General features: G+C 48.8%; 1 long non-coding RNA gene across 2 annotated transcripts in view; it reads right to left on the bottom strand.

Moving 5' to 3' along the window:
* Positions 1 to 18,975, bottom strand: part of LOC308530998 — an 82,477-nt gene that overhangs the window by 48,308 nt on the left and 15,194 nt on the right. Inside the window, exon 3 of one of the 2 annotated variants that reach the window (XR_013996881.1) lies at positions 6,464 to 7,629. The exons of the other annotated variant lie outside the window; for it this stretch is intronic. This is a non-coding gene — a long non-coding RNA (uncharacterized lncRNA). Of the gene's footprint in view, positions 1 to 6,463; positions 7,630 to 18,975 lie in introns of those variants that run through there. 2 annotated transcript variants of the gene reach the window in all.

Raw genomic sequence — 18,975 nt, 5'->3', positions numbered from 1 at the left:
TAGAGCTGCCCTGCTGCTGCCCAGTAAAAAATGAATGTTTTACAACAAGCAATACAAGACTTAGGCCTTTGGCTTGCAGGCTACAGCAGTTAAGCCAGAAGCCAGTGACTAGTACTAGCCTTCCTACAGCCCCAGAAAGAGTAGCAAGCCTGAGATCTATGAAAGCTGCAGATAGAGCTAGTAAAAGCTCCCTGCTTGCAAATGTTCTGAAAGGGTTTAGTACCTGTTGCTGCTGGAAGAGGAGGGGCTGATAGCCCCTTCCAGTACACTCTCTTCAAAGAGGCCTGGTCGCTGCTCTGCCATAAAGGGGACTGGTGGGAAGACAAGGAAAGCAGGGCCCTGTAACTAATAAACAGAGTTAAGAAAAGGGCTCTCTCCCTGGACCTGGGAGCCATCAGGACTTGGAAATTCTCCAAGAGAGGAGGAGTCTGACTCAGAGACTAGTCGAAACCTCGTTGGGTTAGGAGGACCGGAGGCTGCATATTGAACTTATAGACTGCAATTTGCTAGACAGAGGTCCGAGCCCAGTTGTATAGGGGTTAAGCTACCTGTATACTGTCTTACAGGCCTGTGTGGCCATGCCCATGTCAGGGCTGGCACAAAACCTCAACTGTAGGAAACTGGGGAAGGCCTGTCTAGAACAGAGGGGGTTAGTAAAGTAGTGAATACTGGCCCTCTGTTACAGGAATTACAGACCCTGTGAGGTCCTGTGACATGTAAGACCCTATAAGGAAATAAAGCTCCTTTAGTCCATTCTGAGAGAACAAGTCAAATAAGGGGAGCCCTACTACAGGGAACAGCTATACCTATCTATTTAATTATAGACACATTGTAAATTTCTTCTTACCATTTAAAGATAGATTAACGGCTGTGTTTCCCTCCAGGCAACCCAACTGAAACCCCAATAGTAACAGGGGAAAGGAGGCTCTCGATCGGTATCGCCAGACTCTATTAGGGGGCATCCAAGCTGCTGCTTGGAAACCCACAAACCTCTCTAAAATGACAGAGACAGTCCAGGGGCCTAACCCTGATGCCCCGGAAAATCGGAGGGCTGTCAATGTTACATTTGTTTCCCAGTCGACCCCAGATATTAAAAAATTACAGAAGTTAGAAGGCTTTGAGGAGAAATCAATCTCTGAGTTGGTTGAGGTGGCCCAGAAGGTTTTCAACAATCGGGAGGACCCGACGGCAGGTTTAAACACCCGGATGGCCAAGGTCCTCCTGGCCTTAAACAAAAAAAAACAAAAAAAAAAGGCCCAAGAGGCCAGAAAAACAACAAGGGCCAAGAAAAGCCTTGCGGGCCGAAACCGGTTTGGCTCAGTGGATAGAGCGTCGGCCTGCGGACTGAAAGGTCCCAGGTTCAATTCTGGTCAAGGGCATGTACCTGGGTTGCGGGCACATCCCCAGTGGGAGATGTGCAGGAGGCGGCTGATCGATGTTTCTCTCCCATCGATGTTTCTAACTCTCTATCTCTCTCCCTTCCTCTCTGTATAAAATCAATAAAATATATTTTAAAAAAAAAAAAAAAAGCCTTGCGGGAGAAAAGGAGTCCAACCCTGGCTTGGGAAAAATCAATGTGCATTTTGCAGAAAGGAAGGACATTGGAAACAGAAATTCCCTAAAAGTGCGAGGGAACCGATTCCCATGTTGGTGAAGGAGGTGGATTAGGGTTGTCAGGGCTCAGCTGGCCCCCAAGAACCCAGGATAACCCTGACAGTGTGGGGGGCCACAAGGTGGACTTCCTTGTGAAACTCATAGCACTCACTCAGGCCCTCTGGTGGGAAAAAGGAAAAAGAGTGAACATTTTAGCTTCCTGAAAACAGCTGCCTTGAACCCTGCCACACTCCTCCCTGACATGGAGGCAGAGGCTCCTTTGCATGACTGCGAGGAGACACTGACTACCCTCACTTCCCTCCGCGAGGACCTTGTGGACCAGCCCCTGCAGAATCCGGATGAAACCCTCTACATGGACATCACCCGGTATGCGGTATGTGGGGGCGGCAGTAGTAACATGAGGAGGAGCCAGGGGAGATCTAAGAAGCCCTGGTGAGCACCCTGGCACTGGCCCTGCCAGACCTACCCAGGGACTGCAAGGATATATCTCCTTACACTGCCCTTACAGGAGGCCAAGGAATTGGCTAAAAGACCAGTAGGGCCCCTAGAAGTTCTCATAGCCCTGCCAGCACAAAGGCTCCCAGAGAAGCCTACTCATCTGCCGGAGGAGCAGAGGCTAGCTGAGAAACTAAGGGCCCAGGAAGAAGAGGCTGGGTGGCTAATTCTGCCAGATGGGAGGCCTATAGTGCCAGAAGCCCTGGGGCGAACCATCGCTTCCCAGACCCACCAGAGTACCCACCTTGGGGGAACGAAACTATCAGACTTGATTAGAAAGTGCCAAGTGTGTGCCCGAGTAAATCAAGGGCCCCCTGTTGTGGCCATGCCGGGGCAGCGATTCCGAGGTCAGAACTCCGGAGAACACTGAGAGATGGACTTCACTGAGACACCAGGAGGACAAGGAGGGTAGAAGTACCTGCTGGTTTTCATTGATACCTTCTCTGACTGGCCTGAGGCACATCCAACCAAGGCAGAGACAGCACAGGCCGTAGTTAGGAAACTCCTCACTGAAACTGTCCCCCGGTTTAGCCTGCCACTGTACATGGGGTCCGACGATGGCCCGGCGTTTATCGCCAAAGTTACACAATCCATAGTTAAGGCCCTGAGAGTTACTTGGAAATTGCATTGTGTTTATAGGCCACAGAGTTCTGGACAGGTAGAGAGAATAAATTGGACCTTAGAAAAACATTAACTAAGTTAAAATTAAAGACTGGCGAAAACTGGGTAAATCTCCTTCCTTTTGCTCTCCTCAGAACTAGGTGCATCCCATATGTTTGGCAGGTCACCACCTCTCCTTCCCCACCTAAGGGAGGAAAATCTTGCCTGGCTGTCTACCCGAAATTTGCTTAAGTCCTTACAGGCTTTGCAGAGCAGCGCCATGTCGGCACGACGGGTGGTGAGAGCCGTAAGGGAGGAGGACGCACCAAGAACCAGTCCAACACAGCCTGCCTTCTCTCCGGGTGATCTCATCTGGGTGAAGCATCACAACCCTGGCAACCTGGAACCTAGATGGGATGGACCCTACCAGGGGGTGCTGAGCACTCCAACCGCCATCAAAGTTGCAGGAAAGAGGCACTGGATTCATCGCACCCAAGTGAAGGCGGCTGACAGCGGTGACAGCCCCCGGAGGTGGAAAGTGAAACTAACCCAGAACCCACTAAAGGTGAAACTAGTACCTGCATCATGATCTATCTACTGCTGCTCGCTGTCATGTGGCGGTTCGGTAAGCCCCTTTCCCACCAGGTCCTGCATTATGCCTGGGGGGTGATCCGCACCACGGACGGGGTAGTACTGGCCCGAGAAATGGGCACCGGTGAACCGACTCTCCGGTTTGACCTGTGTAGCCTCTTCAGGGAGGATTGGAACCTGCCCCAGGACAGACCCAGGCTCATGATTTTGGGCCAAGCCGGGTCGCAGCTGGGGATCCCCGGGGAATGGCTACACACAGGGCTGCAACCACCTATGGCTGTGGGACCCGAGGGACTGAGCAACAACTTGGCATACTTCCCTATATGTCTGCCCGCGCCAGCCCCGGACTCCCTTTCTGAAGTGTGGAGACCAGGAGGATTATTATTGTGGACAGTGGGGCTGTGAAACCTATGCCAAATGGGCCCCCGAAGCTTCCGGACAGGGACATCCGATTCACCCGACAGGTGCGGCCAGGGGCCCCGGAAAGGAACTGTACTGTTGGAAACTGCAACCCCATTGTCATCAAACCAGTGGCATATTGGGCTAAAGACTGGACCGGGGGAAAGACATGGGAATTGAGGCTATATGTCTCTGGACCAGACCCTGGGGTACTATTTACTATCCAGCGACGGGAAATACCCCGACTGCCCAACCCAATTGGCCCCATGGCCCCTCAGCGACCCAAGGTCAGGAGACCAAGCCCGGCCCCACGTGTGATGAGCCCGCCACGCCACCACCATCATCAAAGACTGCGGCAAGTTGCCGGGATGCAGAAACCTGGCCTCCGCCTCGGGGAGCTCTGCTGAGACCAGACATTTTTGCGCCGCTGGAAGCCTCGTTCCAACTTCTGAACAAAAGTGCGCCCAACCTTACTGCAAACTGCTGGTTGTGCCTCAACCCCGAGCCCCCCTATTACGTAGGGATCAGAGCTTCAGCTCCATTTGGGGCAAGTGTGGCCCACGTCCGCAATGTGTCCGCGGATGCAGAAACCCCGGGACTATGTGCATGGGAAAAAGGGAGGAGGGGATTAACTTTAGGAGATATTACTGGAGCTGGGCTGTGTGTCGCATCTGCCAACTACTCCCTCCCCGATTCCCCCTATGCAGAAAATCGTAACCAGACACTCCAACTTCCCGAGAGACCAGGGTCCAGGGCAACCTGGTACCTGGTGGCCCCAAATGGTACCTGGTGGGCATGCATCACCGGAATCACCTCTTGCATACTCTCCCTAAACCTCCAGACTGGGCCCGAGCCAGGGCTCTGTGTCCTAACTCATATCCTGCTGCAAGTGTATTATTACTCAGGGGAAGGAGGAAGGGAGCACCTCCTCAGAGAGCCCCAGCGGGTTAAGAGAGCCCGGTTCTGGTTCCCCTACTCGTAGGACTCGGAATTGCAGGATCCACAGCGGTAGGGACAGCCGCCCTACTGACAGGACATCAAAATTACAAAAAACTGGGTAATCAAATTGACCAAGACCTGAGTACCCTAAAAAAAAATCCATAGGACAGTTGGAAAAATCAGTAGGGTCCTTAGCTGAAGTAGTCTTACAGAACAGGAGGGAACTCGACCTACTTTTCCTGAAACAAGGGGGACTGTGCCTAGCATTAGGGGAGGCGTGCTGCTTCTACACTAACCACTCCGGGGTAATCAGAGAAAGTTTAAGTCAGTTAAGAAAACGGCTGATGGACAAAGAGGCCCGTAGGGCAGAGGGAACTGGTATGAGAATTTGTTCTCCTGGTCCCCGTGGCTCACGACCCTCCTATCTGCAGTGGCAGGGCCCCTCCTTCTCCTAACAGTAGGTCTCATTTTCGGACCCTGCCTGCTCAGGTGTCTCCTCAATTTTACCCAAGACCGAATCCAAGCTGTCAAGCTTATGGTCCTACACACCCAATACTCCAGAATCTTAGAGGAGGACGCTGAATCAAAGATTTGATTCGGGCATAAGACCAGTAGGAAATGTGCTAGGGGCAGGGGCCTGACAAAAAAGAATTACTAAGTAAACTGAGGGGCAGGGACCATGGGAGAGAAAAATTGCTAATTATCTCACTAGAAAAGCAATGTGTTATGATTGAACCCAGCCAGGTGTGACCCTGCTCGTAAATTTTATGTAAACTTTTTACCCTGCCAGTACCAGGAACGGCTAATGACCCGCTTTGCAGTTTTTTTCTTTTTTAAAAAAAAATACTTTGTAGTGTTGCAGATAAAAGGTCTTGCTGTACTCTTGGTCTGCACTGCAAGCTGTGGGCTCTTATGGGAAGGACACGGCTAGCAGTCAGCTGGTCAGCTTAATAAAGGCTCTTAAAATTTAAATTCTGAGTCGGTGGTCTATCTCGCTGAGCTAACCCATAACAGTCCCTGGAGTGCCTATGATATGAATGCTGCAGCTTCCTAGGGAAGCAGGCTTATGCTGCCCCGTAGATTAGGCCTAACAATGCCTGATTCCCTTTGCTTCCTTTCTTTATTAATATCTACGCTTAGACAGCCACTGTGGAAAACAGTCTGCTGGTTCCTCAGAAAATTAAACATAGGCCATTCTCCCTCTGGGGAGCACGCCCACACCCTTCTTCCCCCACAGGCATGCATCTCCTAAACCAGCCATGGGCAAACTACGGCCCTCAGGCCGGATCGTTTGAAATGAATAAAACTAAAAAAAAAAAAAAAAAGACCGTACCCTTTTATGTAATGATGTTTACTTTGAATTTATATTAGTTCACACAAACACTCCATCCATGCTTTTGTTCCGGCCCTCCGGTCCAGTTTAAGAACCCGTTGTGGCCCCTGAGTCAAAAAGTTTGCCCACCCCTGTACCTAAACTCTAAGGGTCCCCACACATTTGCAACCAGGGGAAATATGGGCAGCAGCAACTCATCCTGGGCTACCCCCACCCCCCACCTCATCTCCAAAGCACCCTTTTCTCTGACTTTTCAATGAGCCAAAGCAGCCCCACCCAGACTCACTTCTTTCCTATAACATTACTAGAGAGCTAAAATAGCCCCGCCCTCCTGTTGCTTATTCCATCCTAAGCCCTTCTTGGTTTCACTGTCCCCAGCTTTAATAAACATATTCTCAAAATAAAAAAATAAAAAATTAAATGTAGAATTACTATATGATCCAGAAATCCCACTTCTAGGTATAGACCCAAAAGAATTGAAAGCAAGGACTTGAACAGATATTTGTACACCCATGTTTATAACAGCATTATTCATACTAGCCAAAAGGTAGAAACAAACCAAGTGTCCATGTACAGATGAATGATATACAAAATGTGGAATGTACACACTAAGGGATATTATTCAGCATAAAAAAGAAAGAAAATTCTGGCACATGCCACAACATGGATGAACCTTAAAGACATTGTGCCAAGTAAAATAAGTGTGACACAAAAGGACAAATGCTGTATAATCCCACTTACATGAGGTTCCTGGAGTAGCCAAATTCGTGGAGACACGAAGTAGAAAGGTGGCTGCCAGGGCTCTGGCGGTGGATGGTGGTGATGGTTGCACAATAACGTGAATGTACTTAATTACACTACTGAACTGTTAACTTAAAAAATACTTAAAAGTGTTAGTTTTAATGTATAATTTACCACAGAAATCTTAAATAAACAGATGAAATAGAGTAATATTTTATATATTACAATATATTCAAAATATTCTCATTTCAATATGTAATTTTTAATATGATTGAAATGTTTTATATTCTTATCATACTAAGCCTTTGAAAATGTAGCATTCAGCATGTATGTTACACTTACAGTGCACCTCAGTTAGGGCTTGCCAACTTCAAGTGCTCAACAGCCACATGGAGCCAGTGGATGCCTGGCTCTAAAACTTCACCTGCAAGCATCTGCATTCTACTTGCAAAGGCCCCCATCTCCCCTCCAACACTCCTGCAGCTCATCTGCAAACACACCTACAGTTTTTCTGAAAACTTCCCACACCATCTTCAAACACGGCCACAGCTCCAGGCCAATCCCCGAATCTCACTGCAGGCATCTTCAGGGCCTTTGCAGGTTGATCTGACCTTCAAATCACTCCTCTTTGCATATGTTTTCATGAAGTCCCATATGCCAATGAGAAACACCCTGGCAGGGCCTCAGATGGTCATCTCAAAGTCAGGGAGCCGGTGGCCTGAGGCTGGGCAGGAGACCCCCAGATGTACTTCCTCTTGCTTTCCCTCTGGCTCTTCATCCTCCTCCTCTTCCTGGAAGATCTCCTCCTCCTCCTCCTCTTCCAGGAAATCAACCAGCTCCTCCCGCAGCACCGCCATCTCCAGCCCCAAGCTTCACAGCTGGCCGAGCAGCTGGACATCCACTCTTCGAAGGTTCTCCTGTCAGAGGGAAATGGAAATCATAGGCATTCCACCCCAGAGAGCATCCTCCCTTGGCCCCCCCACCCCCACCCCCAACCTGGGTGGGAGCAAGTCCCAGCTCAAGACCTAACAGAGATTCTTTTCTTGACAAAACTTTAGTCGGGCTCCTGTATCTTTTCCTAGGCCTATCTCTGCACCTCCCTGTAAAATGCACTTTTAGCCAGAATCCCCAGCCTCCACACCTGAATACTCTCCATACTCTATCTAAGCGGGTTCCCCATCCTCCCATTTCCCCCAGGTGATGTCTGATCACCCTGGCCTCCCTTCAGCGGGACTCCTGCTGAGTCACTTTACCAAAAATGCCCCTTTCCGTTAATGTAATTTTCTACTCGCTAACCCCCAGCAGCTCCTAGGTTGTAAATTTCCACTTGCCCATGCTGTACTTGGAGTTGAGCTCTCTCTCTCTCTCCTCCACTGCAAAATCCCATCACAATGGTCCCTATACCCAACACCTTACCACCTGTAACATGTGTTCTTGGGCAGGTCCTCACTATGTCCCTGGACCTGTCACCCTGCTTCTCACAGTGTCTGTTGATCTGCTTCTGTATTTCATTGTCCCTCCCTGTCTCTGCCTCCCTCTGTATGTGTCTGACTCTTAATCTCTTTGTGTCTGGTTTCCCTCTCTTGTTATCTATCTCTCTGTGTCGCCAGCTGTCTTTGTCTCTATGTCTTTCCATATCCATCTTTCTCTGTCTCTATTTCTCTGCCGTTGTCTCTCGGATTTAATCTGAGTCTGTCTGTCTCTGTTGCTATCCTCAATCTCTGCTTTCCATCTCTACCTCTTTCTTTCTGGGTCCCTCTCTGGGTCTCTGTCTCTATTCCTATCTCTCACTCTTTGGATCTATGTGTCTGTGTCTCTGTCTCTCTCTCTCTAGCTGTGTGTGTGTGTGTGTGTGTGTGTCTTTATTCTCTATTCCTGTTCTCACTTTCTGTCTTTCAATCTCTGGCCCTTTCTATTTTCATACATTGCCACTCATTCATTCTCCCCCCCCCCCCCCACCCCTACTCTATCTCTTGCCCCTCCAAACTCCTCATTCACCAGCTCCTCCCAGATCCACAGCAGACACTCCCTGGTACCTTCAGTGTCTGTCCCTGGGGACATGAGGGTCTGGCCAGCTCTCCATGATGGGGAGACACCCCTCAGGGCCAGTCAATAAGAGCCTCAGGAAAAATGAGTAGAACAAAGTTGGTTAAGGGGCACCTACTTCACTGAGATACAAGTGGAGGCTGATCTTCAGAGGTTAGAGATGAAAACAGGAAGTGTTTCAGAACTGGACTCCATAACAGCAAGGGGGTAATAGGATCTGGGCATGATAGAGGCCAGCAGTTAGCACCAAAAGCAAGGCGGGAGGGGGCATAATTACATTATAGGCAGCACTATCCGAGCACAACCTGGTCTGCAAAGATATAAAAGATGAGTCCTGGAACACGGTATCCTTAAGAACAAAAGATATGAAAGGCCAGCAATGTATCCCTTAATAACATAATTAAGAGAATGGAGAATGGAGCAGAAGGCTGAGGTCAGCTTCCCCAATACAAATCATGATCCTTTGTCCAGTTAAGACCTAAGAAATTCTCACAACCAGACTCTTGACTAATCCCCATGAGGAGGGTATCTGCAACACCAAGGAAAGTGTATACCATGTGACCTCCAGTCCACCTCAGAAAGGACCTACAAGCATCTTTTGGGTAACTGGACACATGAGAAGAAGAAAAACATAGATATTTCAAGAGCTCTTGGATGTTGAGCCAAGGTTGGCATGATATTTGGGGGCTCAAAACACCACCATAGTCCCTGTTTAGAATGTTGGCATAAAGTGGTCAGAAAACTCATATATTCCTTGCCCACATTGATGTCACATTGGCCCCACTGGGTCTGTGGATCCACCTAGTGGTGGTTTCCTCAGCTCCAAATGTATAATAAGAATGGATATACAGAGCAGTTAAGACAATCCTCCCAGTGGTTTCTTGACCTGTAAATAAAAGCTATCACCATAGGAAAGACAAATAAAGACTTCTAAATCAATCTAGCTCTGCCATTGACAATTCAGCAAAAGAAAAATATACCCCAGGAAAGTGTATACCATGTGGCAAATGAGAGAGATTAGGGCCACCATCCAAATGAAGGATACAGAAGTCATGGTTCCTGTCATATCCCCATTAAATTCATTAGTATCTCCAAAATCCAGATGGATAATGACAGATAACAGTGCATTACCACAAACACAACTTAATTTAAACAAAACTTTTAGTTCTTATCATAAACTAGAGGCCTGATGCATAAAAATTAATGCACTTGGGGGTCCCTCAGCCCAGCCTGCGCCCTCTTGCAGTCTAGGACCCCTTGGGAATGTCCACCTGCCAGCTTAGGCCCATTCCCTGGGGGATCAGGCCTAAGCTGACAGTCAGACATCCCTCTGGCAGCCCAGGAGCCCTCAGGGGATGTCTGATTGCGGCTTAGGCCCACTCCCCTGTGGCTGCCTCTGCAGAAGGCCTGGTGCCAGGACCAGGACTGGGCCCATGCCACCGCCTCTCCCGCCACCTCTGTGGAAGAGGGGGGTGCTGGGACCACCATGGCTGGCGTGGCGGCACAGGCTCACTAGCCCTACCCCCACCTACCCACTAGTCATTCCAGAAGGTCATTCCACCTTCTGGTCTAATTAGCATATTAGCTCTTTATTATATAGGATGTTGTATGATAACTAGAGCAGCTAATCACATACCCTCACATATGTGCTATGTAGCTATGTAGCTATTGATCTGAAAACATAGCCTTTCCTAAACTCATCAGGAAGTGGTTCAGCAATAGTGTGTGCTTACATGGCACCAACAACAGTATATGTTCATGGTCTCTCACTCTCTCCCTGTGTAGTCCACAGGATTCTTGACAACTTTCAGGACATTACATAGGTCCATTACAGTAATTTTCAACCTTTTTCATCTCAATGCACACATAAACTAATTACTAAAAATATGTGACACTACAAAAAAATATATTTGTTGCTGACTTGACAAAAAATAGGTATAATTTTTATTCATTCACAGCAGATGGCTATTGTTGTGTTGGCTGTTGCATTTTTTAATTTGATAATCGAAGGGAAAAGAGGTCAGTGGCTATGACTAAATAGTCAGGTATTGAACTTTCTAAAATTATTATGCCACACTGGTTGAAAATAGCTGGTCCATTGCATTGATGACAATATGATAAGCAGACTATCTGAACAAGGAATGGCAAGTATTCTGAATGCCTTAGTGAGACACATAACCAGTGATTTTCTTGATGATCAATGACAACAGTGGATGCAATCACATCTACTGATAAGAATGATGACACTGAGGAGAACCAAGATGGCAGAATAGGTAAACACTGGGACTCGCCACCTCCCACACGACATCAAAATTACAACTAAAATATAAAATAACCATCATTCAGAACTGCCTGAAAGCTGGCTAATGGAAGTCCTACAACTAGAGAAGTAAAGAAAGCACATTGAGATGGGTAAGAGGGGTAGAGGCACGGAATGGGCTGGTCTGACACCCACACGTGGCATTTTTTTCTATCAGGAGGGATATCTTGGTTGCAGAGGTCTCCCATGAGAAGTGAGGGGTCCCAGCTCCACATCAGCCCCCCATTCCAGGGTTCAAAAGCTGGGAAGAGCCCTAAATGGTTTGGCTCAGTGGATAGAGCATCAGCCTGTGGACTCAAAGGTCCCAGGTTCGATTCCAGTCAAGGGCAAGTACTTTGGTTGCGGGCACATCCTCAGTAGCGGGTATGCAGGAGGCAGCTGATCAATGTTTCTAAATCTCTATCCTTCTCCCTTCCTCTCTGTAAAAAATCAATAAAATATATTTTTTTAAAAATCTGGGAAGAGAAGTCCCTGTAACTCCAGGCTATAAAAACCAGCCGGGATTGTGGCTGAATACTCAGGCAGTTCCTCTTAAGGGCTGGCACATGAACTTACACAGTCCCACTTCCTCTGATCTCCAGCACCAGTCAGTGGCTTTGGGGGACCCAGGGGTAAATGGAAAGGAACTGGATTGACTGACATGGGGACAGGAATTTGGGGACAGCTTTCTCCTAGACAAGGGTCATTGTTGCTGTGCTGGGACCGCCCCCATTGCAGAGCTGACTGGCAACCAAATCTGAATTTCCATCAGCACGGCCCACACTGTTTGCTCCATCCTGGTGATTCCCTTAGACTCCACCCCATCCTCTCTGGTTTCAGGGTGCATCACCTGAGAACCACTGCTGCCAAGTCACTGCAGCTCGGCAGCTCCTGCATTGAGTGGCTTCCCCCTAGTGGTCAGTGCAACTGGTCGAACAGAGGGAGGGACACTTAGCATATTAACCTTTTATATATACAGACTAGAGGCCCAGTGCACAAAATCCATGCTCTGGCTGGGAGGGGGGTGTCCCTCAGCCCACTCTGCCCTCTCTCACAGTCCGGGAGCCCTCAGGGGATGTCCTACTGACAGCTTAAGCCCACTCCCCGTGGGCCTAAGCCATCAGTAGGCCTCCCGCTGCAGGAGGCAACCTGGCTGTCAGGGGAAGGCGCCGCCCCCATCACCCCGCTGTTGCTGCCACTGCCAGCCACCGCAGCTGCCAAGGTGTTTTCATCAACATGGACTCCAGCCCTTTCACTACGAAAAAATGACAACTTTCTTTAGACATTTTCAAGATGTCTCTTTCATAGGATATGACATTTCTTTCTTTCTTTCTTTTTATCCTCACCTGAGGATATTTTCCCATTGATTTTTAGAGAGTGTGGAAGAGAGAGGGAAAGACAGAGAGAAACATCAATGTGAGAGGGACAATGCGATTAGTTGCCTCCTGCATGAGCCCTGACCTGGGCCCCGGCCATGGAGGAGCCTGCAACCTAGGTACATGCCCTTGATCAGAATCAAACCTGAACCCTGCGGTCGGCAGGCTGAAGCTCTATCCACTGAGCCAAACTGGCTAGGGCAGGATATGACCTTTCTTAGCCCCTCCAGCAGCGGACCTTCATTTTTTCCTCCAGGAATGAGGTGGAAAAGCCCTACATCACCTTCTTGGATTCTTATTAGGCAAGTTACCAAGAACACTGCGAGTAGCGTACGGGGAGCTTAGCCAATGAGTGGTCAAAAAAGGTGTTTCCTCTGCAGCTCACAACTGCTGGTGAGGGCCTGCTCTCGGCCCCAAGCGGGCCCTCTCTCTCTCCTTCTCCCTTTCCTTCTCCTTTTCCCTCTTCCTCGCCCTCTCCCTCCGGTCCACTTTCTCTTAAAAGCAGTTTAAAAATATTCTCTGGTGAGTATTAAAAAACAATACAAAACAAAACACAGAATAACAGGTCTCCTCCTTGGAAATACTGAATATGTGGGGAACAGCTATAGGGTTAAGCCTCGGACTCACCTGTTGTCAAAGTCACAAACAAGTCCCAGCTTACAGGGCACAGTCCTCTTAGCATAATTAGGCTTGACCTTATAATGCTCCCTAGATCTTATCTGGGAAGCTATGGACTGAGGGAAGTGCAGCAAGAACAAGAACAAAAACAAGTGAAACTCACAAGAACAGTGTAATTATGGTAACCACTACCTTGTTTACCTCTGACTGTAAAATAAAGGCTCAGTTTGCCTCTGTATCTTTCTCTGTGGCCTCAGCCAGGCACAGGGAAGATCCACGGAGACCAATGCAGTCTCCGTGTAAATCATTCTTCTCCGACTCCGTCCACACCTTTGGGAACCCCTGGACCACCGGGGCTGGACCCCGGCATATAGCGCCTGAACAGGCTGAACAGGATTCCCCTTGGTAAGCCCCCCATTCCCCTAGGTAAGCCCTGCTCTCGAGAAGGATAGGACTCCACCGTAGGAAGAGGGTGGATAGTCTTCGCCGACTCAGTCCACACTTTTGGGAACCCCTGGACTGCTGGGGCTGGACCCCTGCATGAAAGAGAGAATTCTTGCCGAAACCGGTTTGGCTCAGTGGATAGAGCGTCGGCCTGCGGACTGAAGGGTCCCAGGTTCAATTCCGGTCAGGGGCATGTACCTGGGTTGCGGGCACATCCCCAGTGGGAGATGTGCGGGAGGCGGCTGATCGATGTTTCTCTCTCATCGATGTTCTGGCTCTCTATCTCTCTCCCTTCCTCTCTGTAAAAAAATCAATAAAATATATTTTAAAAAAAAAAAAGAGAGAGAGAGAGAATTCTTGGTTCTGTGAAGATCCCTACATGAATTTTATTAACAATATTTGGAAAATTAGCCAAAGCCACACCAATGATTCAAGTTTGTGCTTTTCTGTGTTCCAGGGAAGAATCAAATGATCTTTTGTTTTATTGTGTCAAAACAAAATTTTGCATGTGTGAAATACATAATTCTTATTCAAATACATAATAGCAGATGCAAAAGTTCTGTTTAACTCAGTGAAGGGACTGGCAGGATGATAAGGCTATTCAAAGGAGATTGCCAAAGATGAAAGCTGAAGTAAAACTGTTAAATGAGATACAATCTGGCTAATGTCCTATAGAACAATAAAACCATCACTTTTTGAATTGGTTTGTCTTCTAGACAGAAATTAGTTACATCTTTAAAAGCCTATAAATTCTTTTCATCTTCTCACTTCGCTGATCATTATATGTAACTTTCCAGGGTTGTAAAATGTCAAAATATATGGAACTTACTTAATTGTAAATAGTGTAACAGAGTTATATGTTTCATAGAAAAGGAAATGATCATTCTGTGGGCCTCTGATGCCCAAATTATAATGAAAGGACTTGCTGTCAATGTTTTACTCAGGGCCTATGATTGGCCAGGGAGGCTGTGGGCAGGCCCGCCCTTTACTCTCAGGGCCTGTGATTGGCCAGGGAGGCTTCGGGCAGGCCCACCCTTTCCTCTCAGGGCCTGTGATTGGCCAGGGAGGCTGCAGGCAAGCCCGCCTTTCCTCTCAGGGCCTGCAATCGGCCGAAAGCCTGCAGGCAGGCCCGCCCTTTCCTCTCAGGGCCTGTGATTGGCCAGAGAGGCTGTGGGCAGGCCTGACCTTTCCTCTCAAATCCTGTAATCTGGCCAGGCAGACTGTGGGCAGGCCCATCCTTTCCTCTCAGGCCCTCAGGGCCTGCAATCAGACAGCAGCCTGCAGGCAGGCCCACCCTTTCTACTCAGGGCCTGCAATCGGCCAGGGAGGCTGCTGGCAGGCCCGCCCTTTCTCTCAGGGTCTGTGATTGGCCAGAGAGGCTGTGGGCAGGCCCGCCCTTTCCTCTCAAGGCCTGCAATCTGGCCAGGCAGGCTGTGGGCAGGCCCGCCCTTTCCTCTCAGGGCCTGTGGATTGGCCAGGGAGGCTGCAGGCAAGCCCGCCCTTTCCTCTCAGTGCCTGCAATCAGCCAGGGAGCCTGCAGGCAGGCCCGCCCTTTCTTCTCAGGGCCTGCAATCGGCCAGGGAGGCTGTGGGCAGGCCCGCCCTTTCCTCTCAGGGCCTGTGGATTGGCCAGGGAGGCTGCAGGCAGGCCCGCCCTTTCTTCTCAGGGCCTGCAATCTGGCCAGGCAGGCTGTGGGCAGGCCCGCCCTTTCCTCTCAGGGCCTGCAATCAGCCAGAAAGCCTGCAGGCAGGCCCGCCCTTTCTTCTCAGGGCCTGCAATCGGCCAGGCAGGCTGTGGGCAGGCCCGCCCTCTCCTCTCAGGGTCTGGGGTTGGCCAGGGAGGCTACAGGCAAGCCCATCCTTTCATCTCAGGGCCTGCAATCAGCCAGGGAGCCTGCAAGCAGGCCCGCCCTTTCCTCTCTGGACCTGCAATCGGCCAGGGAGGCTTTGGGCAGGCCCACCCTTTCCTCTCAGGGCCTGAAATCTGGCCAGGCAGGCTGTGGGCAGGCCCGCCCTTTCCTATCAGGGTCTGTGATTGGCCAGGCAGGCTGTGGGCAGGCCCGCCCTTTCCTCTCAGGGCCTGCAATCAGCCAGGGAGCCTGCAAGCAGGCCCGCCCTTTCCTCTCCGGGCCTGCAATCGGCCAGGCTGGCTGTGGGCAGGCCCGCCCTTTGCTCTCAGGGCCTGTGATTGGCCAGGCATGCTGTGGGCAGGCCCTCCCTTTCCTCTCAGGGCCTGTGATTGGCCAGGGAGGCTGTTCGCAGGCCTGCCATTTCCTCTCAGGGCCTGAGTATCAGCCCTGGTGGCTCCAGCTGGCCCCCCTGTCTCTGTCTCCAACTCGGCTCAGGATTTCATGGTCATGACCCATTATGGTGTCCCGGCTTAATTTGCATATTACCTCTTGAGATATATAGGTATAGGTATAGGTATAGGTATAGATATAGATATAGATCTATAGATCTATAGATATATAGATATGTATTACCTATGGACATAGACAATAGGGTGGTGAAGGCCTCGGGTGGGGCAGGAATCAGGTGGAGTGGGTCAGTGGGGGGAAAAATAGGGGACATCTGTAATACTCAAAATAATAAAGGTTTCTTTTTAATAAAAGAATGATGCCACTCTCACAAACAGCTCTAGTGATCAGCAATTTAAGCAAAGTGTGAGAGCTGCATGAGCTGTAGGTATAATAGGCAGTCAGTGGTTCTCAACCTTCCTAATACTGCAACCCTTTAGTACAGTTCCTCATGTTGTGGTGACCACGAACCATAAAATTATTTTCGTTGCTTTTATTATTAAAATTATTATTTTATTATTAAAATTATTATTTTACTTCATAACTGTAATTTTGCTACTGTTATGAATAGTAATGTAAATATCTGATATGCAGGATGGATTTTCATTGTTCGCGACCCACAGGTTGAGAACCTCTGAGACAGACATGAGTACAGCAAGGATGATAGGCCAAATACAAAATCTCATCAGGGCAGAAAGCCCCAGGTACCTAGCAAGGGGGAAAACAAGAACCTCAACTCAAGGTAACCTCTCCTCCCTTAGCATATCACTGGTCATGCAGTTTGGATCCTTGACCTTTCCATTGCTAGTCCTGCAATTTAGACCTCCTGGCCTTTAAGTTGTATTTTAGCTCCACAAACCAGAAAAGCAGCAAAATCAGACAAGTGACACCATGGCTGCCCCAGGACCAGCTTCATTGACCCCCTGCCCTGTCTCCAACCAATCAGTGGAGACCATAATCCTGAATGAGCAGACCTAGAAAGCTGATAAATATTCTATTGAGACTCTTGCCTGAGATCTCCCCTAGGATTTTCACCCACAAGAGAAAGATAAGTACCCTCAACAGAAAGGACCCAGGGTGTGCTCTCCCACAAGGGAGCATGCCCATGCATGCCTTTCCCCTCTCCTACCCCCACATGCATGTATCTTCTAAACTCCAAGGGACACCAGGAGACTTGCAACCCAGGGGAAGGAGCAATGGGCAGCAGCAGCTCCTCCCATGCTAAACCCCTGAACATGTCTCAAAGGCCCTCTTTTCTCTGACTTTCCAGTGAGCTAAAGCAGCCCAGCCTAGACTCTCCTATTGCTTCTTCTTTGTCCTTCCTTGTTTCACTGTCCTAAGTGTGTTTTTGCTGTGGCCAATAAAATCTTGCCTGCTTTGCTACATTATGTCTACTGATTGAAATCTTTCCTTCAAGAAAACAAGAATCAAGGTCTTGTGATCTCACCAGTAACATAGGGACATCCACATTTGTGTACATTCAGGGATCTGCTATATCTATGAGGCTTATATGGCTCTAATAGTCTGGGCCGTGCTGGACGTACTTTCTGGACTAAAGGTTAAGATACTGTACTTGTACCTCCATCTAATCCATGTTAGAAGGATGAAAAATGATTTTTGAAGCCTCTGGTGGGACATAAGAAAATTACATGCAGACTCCTAGGGTTTGGAGCAAGGCCATGTTTTCTACAGTAATAGAACAACATTCCTGACCTACCTGTAGGTTTCAGAAGACATGAAGTATCTGAATGTAACATGTCCAGGTATCCAGAACTCCTCATCATGTCCTATCACATCCACCAATATACTAGTAAGGTCAGGTGGGGAGAACAGCATCCATAACAAGTAGAAGTGTTACAACTTGTATTAGACAAGGACAGGTATCCTAGGCAGTTGAACCCTACTACTCCAGCACTGTGACCTGACACCAGCACTGTGACCTGACACCAGCACTGTGACCTGACACACGTCTTTGTTCACTCTGATGAGTCAACAAAGAAGGAAAAGGAGGCCCATACTCCAAATGATTCTTTACTTCAATCTTGGCATATCTACAATTCCCCCACCTGTCCAAATTGCTATTCAGCTTTATTCACTCACATACAAATCCTCAGCTCACTTGAATAAAGAAGGACTTTGAAAAGAGGGCAACATTTTGCTTTCCTACAGAGCACCCAAAGAGATGCTGAAATTTCTAACTCCAGACCACACTTTAAAGCAAGCTGCACACATCAACCTGGTCACAGGTAGACACTGTAAAACTTTGGCACTCACTCTGCTTGCTGTATATTTGTTCCTTGCTCTCCATTCACCACCTTCCCCCAGACTGCTCTCCTAATCTCTTTCTAGTCTGACTACCTCCCACTCAAACTCCCTTCCTGATTCAAGTCACCAAACACCCTCAGCTCAAGTCTTCTGTGTTCATGGTATCCTCATTCCTCCAATCCCTCATTGCGTTCCAGCATCATAGATACCCCACTAGATACTCATCTCCCTCTCCCACTTGGCTTCTTTCCCATGCCCCCTGTTGTCCTGTACATTAGGAGCTCCCTCTTGTCCCTAATGCCAGGGCACTGATGTGACTTTTCAAGTCCTTATCCTTTCCTTCATTCTCTATATTGCAACCCTAAACCCATCTCAGTCTGGAAGAATAGTACTCTGGACTTCATCGAAGCAATTATGAGAGATTAAAATTGGTGGCAGAGTAAGTGGATGCAACACAGGATATGCTCCCAGAAACAAACTGGTATTACAACTAAAATACAGAAAAACTTCCTGAATACTCAACAAAACTTGCAGGAGAGAACCCTGACACCTGAGGACCAAAAGTGGAGACCGCATAGAGACTGGCATGAGGGGCGGAGGTGCAAAAGGGCTGGCTGGACACCCACAGACAGCACTTGAATCCTAGAGAGGTATCTCAGCTGTGGGAGATTGCCACTGAGAACTCTGGGTTCTAATCCCAAGCTTGCCCCCCCCAGCAGAGAGCACCAAAATTGAGGAGGGTACCCACATAACATCTGGCTGTGAAAAGCAGTGGGGCATTATCTGCCAGAGAGTAACAGCTGAAAATTCAGGCACCCTCTTAAAGGGCCGACTCACAAAATTCCATGTGGAGCCACCCACCTTGTGCTCTGGCAGAGGGAGGGTGAAGTGGACTGGAGCTGTGAGGGCAGAAGCCAGG

This window comes from Myotis nattereri (genome assembly GCF_964212035.1).
Source record: "Myotis nattereri genome assembly, chromosome: 15".
Lineage (NCBI taxonomy): Eukaryota > Metazoa > Chordata > Mammalia > Chiroptera > Vespertilionidae > Myotis > Myotis nattereri.
Note: the sequence above shows the minus strand (reverse complement) of the source record. Positions and strands in the feature narration are given on the sequence as shown.